Source organism: Pipistrellus kuhlii, unplaced genomic scaffold, assembly GCF_014108245.1.
Source record: "Pipistrellus kuhlii isolate mPipKuh1 unplaced genomic scaffold, mPipKuh1.p scaffold_m20_p_7, whole genome shotgun sequence".
Classification (NCBI taxonomy): Eukaryota; Metazoa; Chordata; class Mammalia; order Chiroptera; family Vespertilionidae; genus Pipistrellus; species Pipistrellus kuhlii.
The window spans coordinates 59,906,629-59,914,582 of record NW_023425573.1 but is presented as its reverse complement, the minus strand read 5'-3'; the positions used below and the strand labels follow the sequence as shown (position 1 = coordinate 59,914,582).

Sequence of the window (7,954 nt, the reverse complement as noted above, 5' to 3'; positions counted from 1 at the left end):
TGGTTTGTTTTGGGGGTGCCACCAAGTGCCACAAAGTGGGTTTCTTCAAACAACCAAACTTTATTCTCACACAGTGTGGGAGGCCGGGAGGCCCAGTCACAGTTTTGCATGGTTGCTGTCTTCTGAGGGACCGGCTATACTTCTCCCTCCCAGCTTTTGATGATGGCCAGCATCCTTGACGTTCTTTGGCTGGAACCCCATCACGTTGACCTCTGTCTTGGTTTTCATGTGACCTTCTCCCTATGTGTGTGTGTGTCCAAATGTCCCTCTTCTCATAAGGACACCATCCATGTTGGATTAAGGTCCACCCTAACGATCTCATCATGTTTGCAAATAGCCTATTTCCAAGTAAGGCCACACTCATGGATATCAGGGGTGAAGACTTCAATGTACCTTTTGGGGACACAATTCAGCCCAAACAGCGAGTTGCATCAGGAGCCATCGCTCCTTTCCGCCGGGCTGCCCGGGAGGTCCTGGTTTTCTGGGTCAGCACCTGAATTCCAGACCTCCCCTCCCCTCCCCTTCCCTCCCCTTCTCTTCCCTTCCTTTCCCTTCCTTAACCTTCCCTTCCCTAACCTTCCCTTCCCTAACCTTTCCTTCCCTAACCTTCCCTTCTCAGCTCCAGAGAGAACTCGCCTGGCCCCACTCCCTGGGGGCTCGATTCTCAGCTATAAATGGATAAATGAACCTAAGGGGAAGTGATTCAGCAAATAGCACTGCTTCCAGGTATTTGCATTTAACAGATGAATTTCTGGAGACAGTCCAGTCCCTTCATCTGAAGTGGCTGGAGGAAATTTTGCAGTGGGTAAGGTTTTCTATGTTGACAGACAGGTCTTTGCATGGCCCTCAGAGCATCGCTATCTCCTCCATCTGTGAGAAGGATGGGCCCTGTCTGTCTGTTACTCTCTTAAGGGAGAATGATGACTACAGACAATTGGATCTATCTTTGAATTTCGTGCAGTTATTCACCTCGGGACTGTATGTGTGCCAGGAGAGGAGATTTGCCCCTCATAAGGAAGTCCACAGAGGGAGAGAATTGTATTTTAGAAAGTGGCAACCTGGGGATCAAGCACAAGGAATAGAAACTCATTAAAAACTGGGGATGATTTAAAAAAGAATGAACCGGAGAGAGGTAGAGGACTTGGTTGCTAGGAAAGTCGAATAAAATAAACACAAGCTCCCTCGCCCCTGGTTTTCCATCTCAGGGTGGGCTGCACTTTCCTGTCTCGCTGTGGGCTGTTTGTCCCTCCCACCTCAGTGGTGACAGACTCACAGGGATGCCTCCATGTCTGTCTCACAGGTGTGGGATCTGATACGTGCCAGCTTCGTGACACTTTGGAGGAGTCTCCCACAGTGGTTGCAAAGAGAAAAGGAGAGAATAATAGCTCACTGGCACCACTAATCTATGTTCCCGTCCAGCCAAACATTCGAATAATAGGCTCGGAACTTGCCCTCCTACACCCCTCCCCGGGCTCCTCCTCTGTCAGATTCTCTTCCCTTCTCCACAACTGGGAACTCTAGGGAGCAGATTGTTTTGGCTGGAATTAGCCAGGCACAGATGGTACCACCTGCTGCATGTTCCTTACTTCTTATTGGCTTCTCTCTCGGCTCCGCGAGTTTCTGTGGTTTTTAGAAGTTCAGGGGAAGGGGAGGTGGGGCTGGGGCCCTTGCTCAGGCCTGATTCTAGCCCAGCTGTTTGGAACGAGCTGGCCAGACTGGGCAGGGGACTAGGGCGAGCTGCCTGGGAAGGTGCTTCCGGGGAACCTGCCACTGTGGAGGCCTGTTTGCCGAATGCGGTGCTTTCGTTTCCAAAATACAAACTTTCTTTGGCCCAAACAGTTTCTGTTTTCCAGGCTGACAGATCTGCCTGTGACCAGACGCAAGGCAGGTGGTCTTGTGAGAATCTGAGAAATGAGATTTCTCTCATTCTGAAGTCAGAGGGGGAGGGAATGAGGAATAGGCCCTGGACAGGTTGGTAAGTACATTTCTATACACTAGAAATAACAAACTAAGTTTCTCTGACTCTCACAGGGTGGGCCTATACAAGTTCAGTTTCTCACCCATGAATACACAGCATTGGACCAAAGGACCTAAGCCCATAATCAGCAAATTGCGGCTCACGAGCCACATACAGCTCTTTAGCCCCTTGAGTGTGGCTCTTCCACAAAATACCATGGCCTGGGCGAGTCTATTTTGAAGAAGTGGCGTTAGAAGAAGTTTAAGTTTAAAAAATTTGGCTCTCCAAAGAAATTTCAATCATTGTACTGTTGATACTTGGCTCTGTTGACTAATGAGTTTGCCGACCACTGACCTAAGCAGTCTCATATTAAATTCTCTGAATTTTATCCGTAAAGTTGTTCTTGGGTGCTTCTAACAGGTGATCGCACTGTAAGTCATTCATGTGACTCGAGAAATGTTCTCTTGCCTGTCTGACTTTATCTCCCACCTCCTCTCTTTTCTACTATGCTTTGGTAGACTGGCCTTTTTATTCTCAAAAATCCAAATTCCTTCCTCCCTCCGTTCCTTCTTTATGGAACATTCTCCCTCTAGGTCTTCACTTCTTCTCATCCGTCAGGCTCAACTCAAACCCCACTGCCTCAGAGAGACTTTTCCTCGTACACTCCTCCCAGTCCCTGGAGGAGGTTGCCTATTCCCCAGTTTCATTTGCTGTTACATCACTTTTTATTTTCAACACAACTCTTAGCATTGTGTGACTTGATCTTTGTAACTGTTTTGTTTTCTGTCTTCTCCATTGGAATGTAGGTCCTTTAAGGTAGGGATATTGTCTATTTGTCTACCACCATACAGCAAGGACCTAGAGCCGGGCCTTACCTGTAGTATCACTCCCTCGTATATGTATTATTGAGGGAACGGAGGCATTTTTGTGTTTAAATAGAGGAAACACAGTAATAGAGGAGAAATTTCTTAGGACTTTCATATCAGTGCATTCATTTCCTGTGGCCCCTGGAACTTTGTGAATGTCTGCCCTGATAGGTTATAAGAAACCTGAGGCCAGTAACTCTGTCTTGTTTACCTTTATACATCCTACAGTATCTTGAACTACACATTACTCATGACAGAACTCAGTAAACTGAACCACTGTCTATGTTGTAACTATTGCTAACTATTGGCATTATTTTTAGAATTACTGTACCTACTGGACGGCTGAATAGAAGTGGCAGACACATTGATAGAAGCATGAAAGCATCAATGCCGTTAACTGCAGACATGGCTCCTGGTGTCAGCTCTGCCAGTAACTATGCAATGATTTGAGCTTTAATTTTCTCTGAGCCCAGAATTTTTAAAGCCAAGGCTTTAGATGAGAATATATCTAAGGTTCCTCCATGCTCTTTTTTTCCTCTCTTTCAGGCTATTCCACTTTCCCATTGCAGAGTAATGGCTCCATTCATGTTCCTGCTGCTCTGTTGCCCTGTTTCTTCCTCTGACCATCTCTGGTCTTCAATGCATGTGGGCCTCGGACAAGCCATGACTAGAGAAGAAATAACATGGGGACTCACACAGTGGGTTCAAGCTGAAAACTATGGCTGGAGAGATTCAGTGGAACCACTCTCCTCAATGGACATAAGCACTGTCAAAAGTCTTGGACAAAATGAGAGGGTAAAATGTGTGAACAGCAGTAATTTTTAAATAGCCTTTAAAATTGAGGAGGTCTCTGGCTCTCAATTACAGTAGACTCCAGTCCAGAAGCATTTAACAGCCCTTAGATGATGGCATGACATCTTCAAGTAATATGGGGTTTCCAAAGTTGATTATTTTCATTCCATTCTTGTGGACCAGAACAGAATTTCTACAGGAAGTGGGGAAACTAACTCATTCTTTTTGATGTTTCCATCTGACTGGGGTTTGTTGAAGAGAACACTGTCAGGGGACCAGGCTTTTGACGATCTATGCTTAACAGCTTTCTATAGTAGATCCCTGTGGGGTAAAAGCAAACAAATGTCCAGTGTGGTCTCAAGGATATGGAGACTTATATGATAGTTTCCTCATCTATAAGATGCAAGTGGTAGATTAACGGCTTTTATTTTTCTAACTGTTGCAAACATTCAGGTTTTCCTCCTACCCAATACATAGGGGAGCTCTATTGAAGAACAAGAAGGAGGTTTTTGACAATTTTAATATAGACACAACATAGGTTATAATTCAGTTAGGTCATAAAGACATTTGTAACATAGCTATAGGTTGATTTACAGGTGGAAACATATGACTCAAGGGACCCTGACAATTCCTGGAAGAGTATTTGTACAAAACATCATTTTAATTTTCAGTTTAAAAGTCAAGGTGGTGCATATTAAGTAGCTATTTTGGTCAGAACTCTTCTTGTTCTGACAAGATTTTTAAAATGTTCCATCACCCTTTTATTTTTATTTATTTATTATTTGTTTGTTTGTTTGTTTAATTTAATTCTTACCAGAGGATATTTTTTCCCAATGATTTTTAGGGAGAGTGGCAGAGAAAGGGAAAGCATAGAGAAACAGTGATGTGAAAGAAACTCATCAAATGGTTGCTTCCTGCATGAGCTGTGATCAGGCCCTGGGGCTGGGAAGGAGCCTGCAACCAAGGTATGTACCCTTGACCAGAATCAAACCCAGAACCCTTTGGTCCACTGGGCCAAACCAGCTAGGGCACTGCTATTGATTTTAAAGTGAGTGAAACGCTCTTTTTCATGCATTTATCTTTGGTAATATAAAAACACTTTATATTGCAGAAAGAAAAAGAAAAAAAGGTGTCTACTTAGATGGTTGGCTGGTTATTCTCAAGCCCACTCTCTCCAGCAGTGGCATTTGAAGAGTTAAAACACTTTGGGTAGGATGGTTTGTACTTCTCCTTTTCCCCTCTTGCTTAGACGTCTCTTCAGCCGGAAACCTAGGAGCTTACACTTTCTAAGTACATTCAATAATGAAGTGGTAGACCTCCACCGAATGTTTCAGGACTGCAGGAAGTGGTTGAGAGTTATTCAATAGCTGGTATTCTCCCTTCTCGTCTGCACCAATCCCAGGCCGCACTACAGGGTTGGGAAATATTGTTTGTGTTGGAAGTGGTATCTTTCAGAAGAGATGTAAAAACCAAGGTCTAGGTTGCTTGTGGTCACTAAAATACACCAGCATGCTTTCTGTGAGTGTAGGGATGTTCTTAAGTTTCCTTTCTAAATTTATATTCTTTTATTCATCTCTATTTTTTTTCAGGTAATTCGAAGACTGTATTCCTCTTTCCCTAAACAAAACTAAAATGGAATGTAAGTGTAATTCTTTGCCTTATAATAAGACTCTTGTAGGAATGGATTAAAAAGATTCCCCTTTAAGGAAAGGTCATAGACTAGAATCTAAGTGTCCTATAAAAAGAATAAAGAGTGCGGCCAGCATGGCTCAGTGGTTGAGTGTCGGCCTCTGAACCAGGAGGTCACGGTTCAATTCCTTGTCAGGGCACATGCCCAGGTTGCAGGCTTCATTCCTGGTGTGGGGGCATGCAGGAGGAAGCCGATCAATGACTCTCTCATCACTGATGTTTTATTTCTCTCTCTCTCTTTCCCTTCCTCTCTGAAATCAATAAAAAATGTTAAAAAAAGAATAAAGATAAGTCATCATTTTATCTGTTATATTGTTAGCATATCTTATAAGTTTTATAATTTTTTTTTTGTGGTGCTGTCTTCAGAACATTCTAATTTTCTAGTACCAGCATTTTTAAGTGGTTTCCATTTGTGTAAGATAACAATATAATAATGTCTCAAAAGCACTTCATCCAGGCTCCTTCCATCTCTTGGGTATTGTTGCTTTTTAATGCTAGCTATTCAAGTTTACATACAAAGTTAGCAAACCTGCTACAGTATCTCCCCCCACCCCCACGTTGACTGCTCTGAAAACGGTCAGAACAGGATTATAATGCACAGATCTTTCTCTGAATATTTCCTTATGTTAGATCAGTTCCTTCTGAGTTCTGTGCTTGCCAATGCTAAATTTCCTGCCAGGGCAGTAGTCTATTTTTAACATTTTGGGGGCTTAGTCTTCGTTCCAAATCTAACAGGCAGATTCTGTTGAGTGAAAGAGAGAAAGCGGGCTGGGTGCATTTACAAATTGGAATCATCAGGATTTGCAATTTCTGTAGAATCAAAGAATTGAAGGAGAAAGACCAATTAGAATACTTAAAAGATCATTTGTCATCACTTTAATCTTCATGTATTTTTTACTCATCATTTTCTTTGACTAAAATTATTAGAATCTTTGTCATGTTCATCTCAAGGCCAAATGGGAGCAGTAATGTTCATTTTATATTTTCAGTATTTGGAGCATTGTAACATGTCATGCTAGATTATAGGTGGTAGATGACTGTTTTAACAGAGGGAATTTTAGTCTGTGTCATATTCAGCATCATATTATCTCAGTGTCATGTCTCTGAATTTAATTCCATGTTTCATATACATAAATGAAGACTGAGGGATTTATTTCTGTTATTGAATAGCATTCGTTTAATTCAGAGATTAATATATCATCTTCAACCCTGAAACAGAGGCCCTCTGAAACATCAGACCCAAAAAATTGGACACGGCCTATTAGCCAAAAGAACATGTTGCCAATTATCTCCATGTTTATTTAAATATTTAGCTTTAAAGGAAGCAATCATTCCTTTATATTTCTTTGAATTTAGTATCGACATTTTTATTTTGGGAAAGGAGGTCTTTTTCTTTTTTTCTTTTTTTAACATGGATACAGGAAAAGAAAACTCTCCAATAAAAATATTGTCTAAAAAGTTTGTTTTGTCTGCATGATTTACTAAATATGTACAATTTCAATTCACAGCGAAGGTAACAAAGATTTAAACAGCCAACATCACAAATGTCTCAAGTTCTAAAAAAAAATCACTGTGCACAGTTTAACAATTTAATTGAATAAAAACCAAAGCTAAGCCTTCAGTCGGAGTCTTTTTTATGATGGGCACAAGCCATGTATTTTCTTCATCTTTGTTACACGATGCATATTTCAGTGACTAAACGCCCCTTCCCATTTTAGTATATTAGGTTATGTCAGTACATACTTAAGGGAGGCCATAAATTGCCTCTTGGTACACCTATATGATTTGTGATGTGTTCACATATATGTCATATTTATTAATATATAAAATGATCAGATGTGTCACTTGTGATTTTTTTATGTCTTCAAATGTAGGAATGTTTAGTTGCATGTATAAAACATCTTTAATTGATGGGAGTGGTATTTAAAGTGATAATAACTTGACCAGAGTCCCATTGACGTAAGATGTCTAGAAAGAACTAGTCTGCACTTGAAATATAGGTATTTCACATCTCTACCCAATTCAGGTTTGCAAAGTTCATAATTATATGAATCCAAATGCTGTGGTCATTCTGATATAATGATCAAGTGAATAAGTCAATTAATCATTAGAAACAAATGTCATTGAATTCAGAATAGTTCAGTTACAGTTAAGAAGGGAGCCATCACTTTGGCAAACCCTATAAAATCTACAATAAGGTTGTTTTCATATATATGTTTTCCCACGTAAATTCTTTGGTGTTGTTCCCCCTCCTTCTTATTAATGCTGTGACTGATGAACACACAATGTGAGATTCAAATAATTGCACCGAGCATGTTTATTTGAATAATCGTCCCATTGCACCATCAAATATAGAAGCTGAGTGTGTTTGAGTGTTCTTACATGTACATGGGATCACATACTCAAATAAATGCAGCTGTGTTTATTACAATGTGTGGGGCTCCGAATATACACATACTTGTTTGTGCATCTATCCAGGCCCCTTCTGTCCTGAACGGCCCTCACACATCTTAGAGCAAAAGAGTGGTTAACAATTTTTCAGTTTAAATCCGTGTAAACTTATGCTGGGGTAATCTCCTCAAATTTGTGACTAAGATTTGCTTTCAGTAAGGCTTACATCCTTAGAAAGACAGAAAATAACCTTTTGGGG

General features: G+C 41.0%; 1 protein-coding gene across 4 annotated transcripts in view; it reads right to left on the bottom strand.

Moving 5' to 3' along the window:
- Positions 1-6,580: 6,580 nt before the first annotated feature.
- ZEB2 (zinc finger E-box binding homeobox 2) overlaps positions 6,581-7,954 on the bottom strand; it is a 134,263-nt gene continuing 132,889 nt past the window's right edge. For all 4 annotated transcript variants that reach the window (XM_036422478.2, XM_036422475.2, XM_036422479.2 and 1 more), the window contains one exon: positions 6,581-7,954. This exon is cut by the window's right edge and continues 3,065 nt beyond it. The gene's annotated coding sequence lies outside the window, so the exon portion shown is untranslated.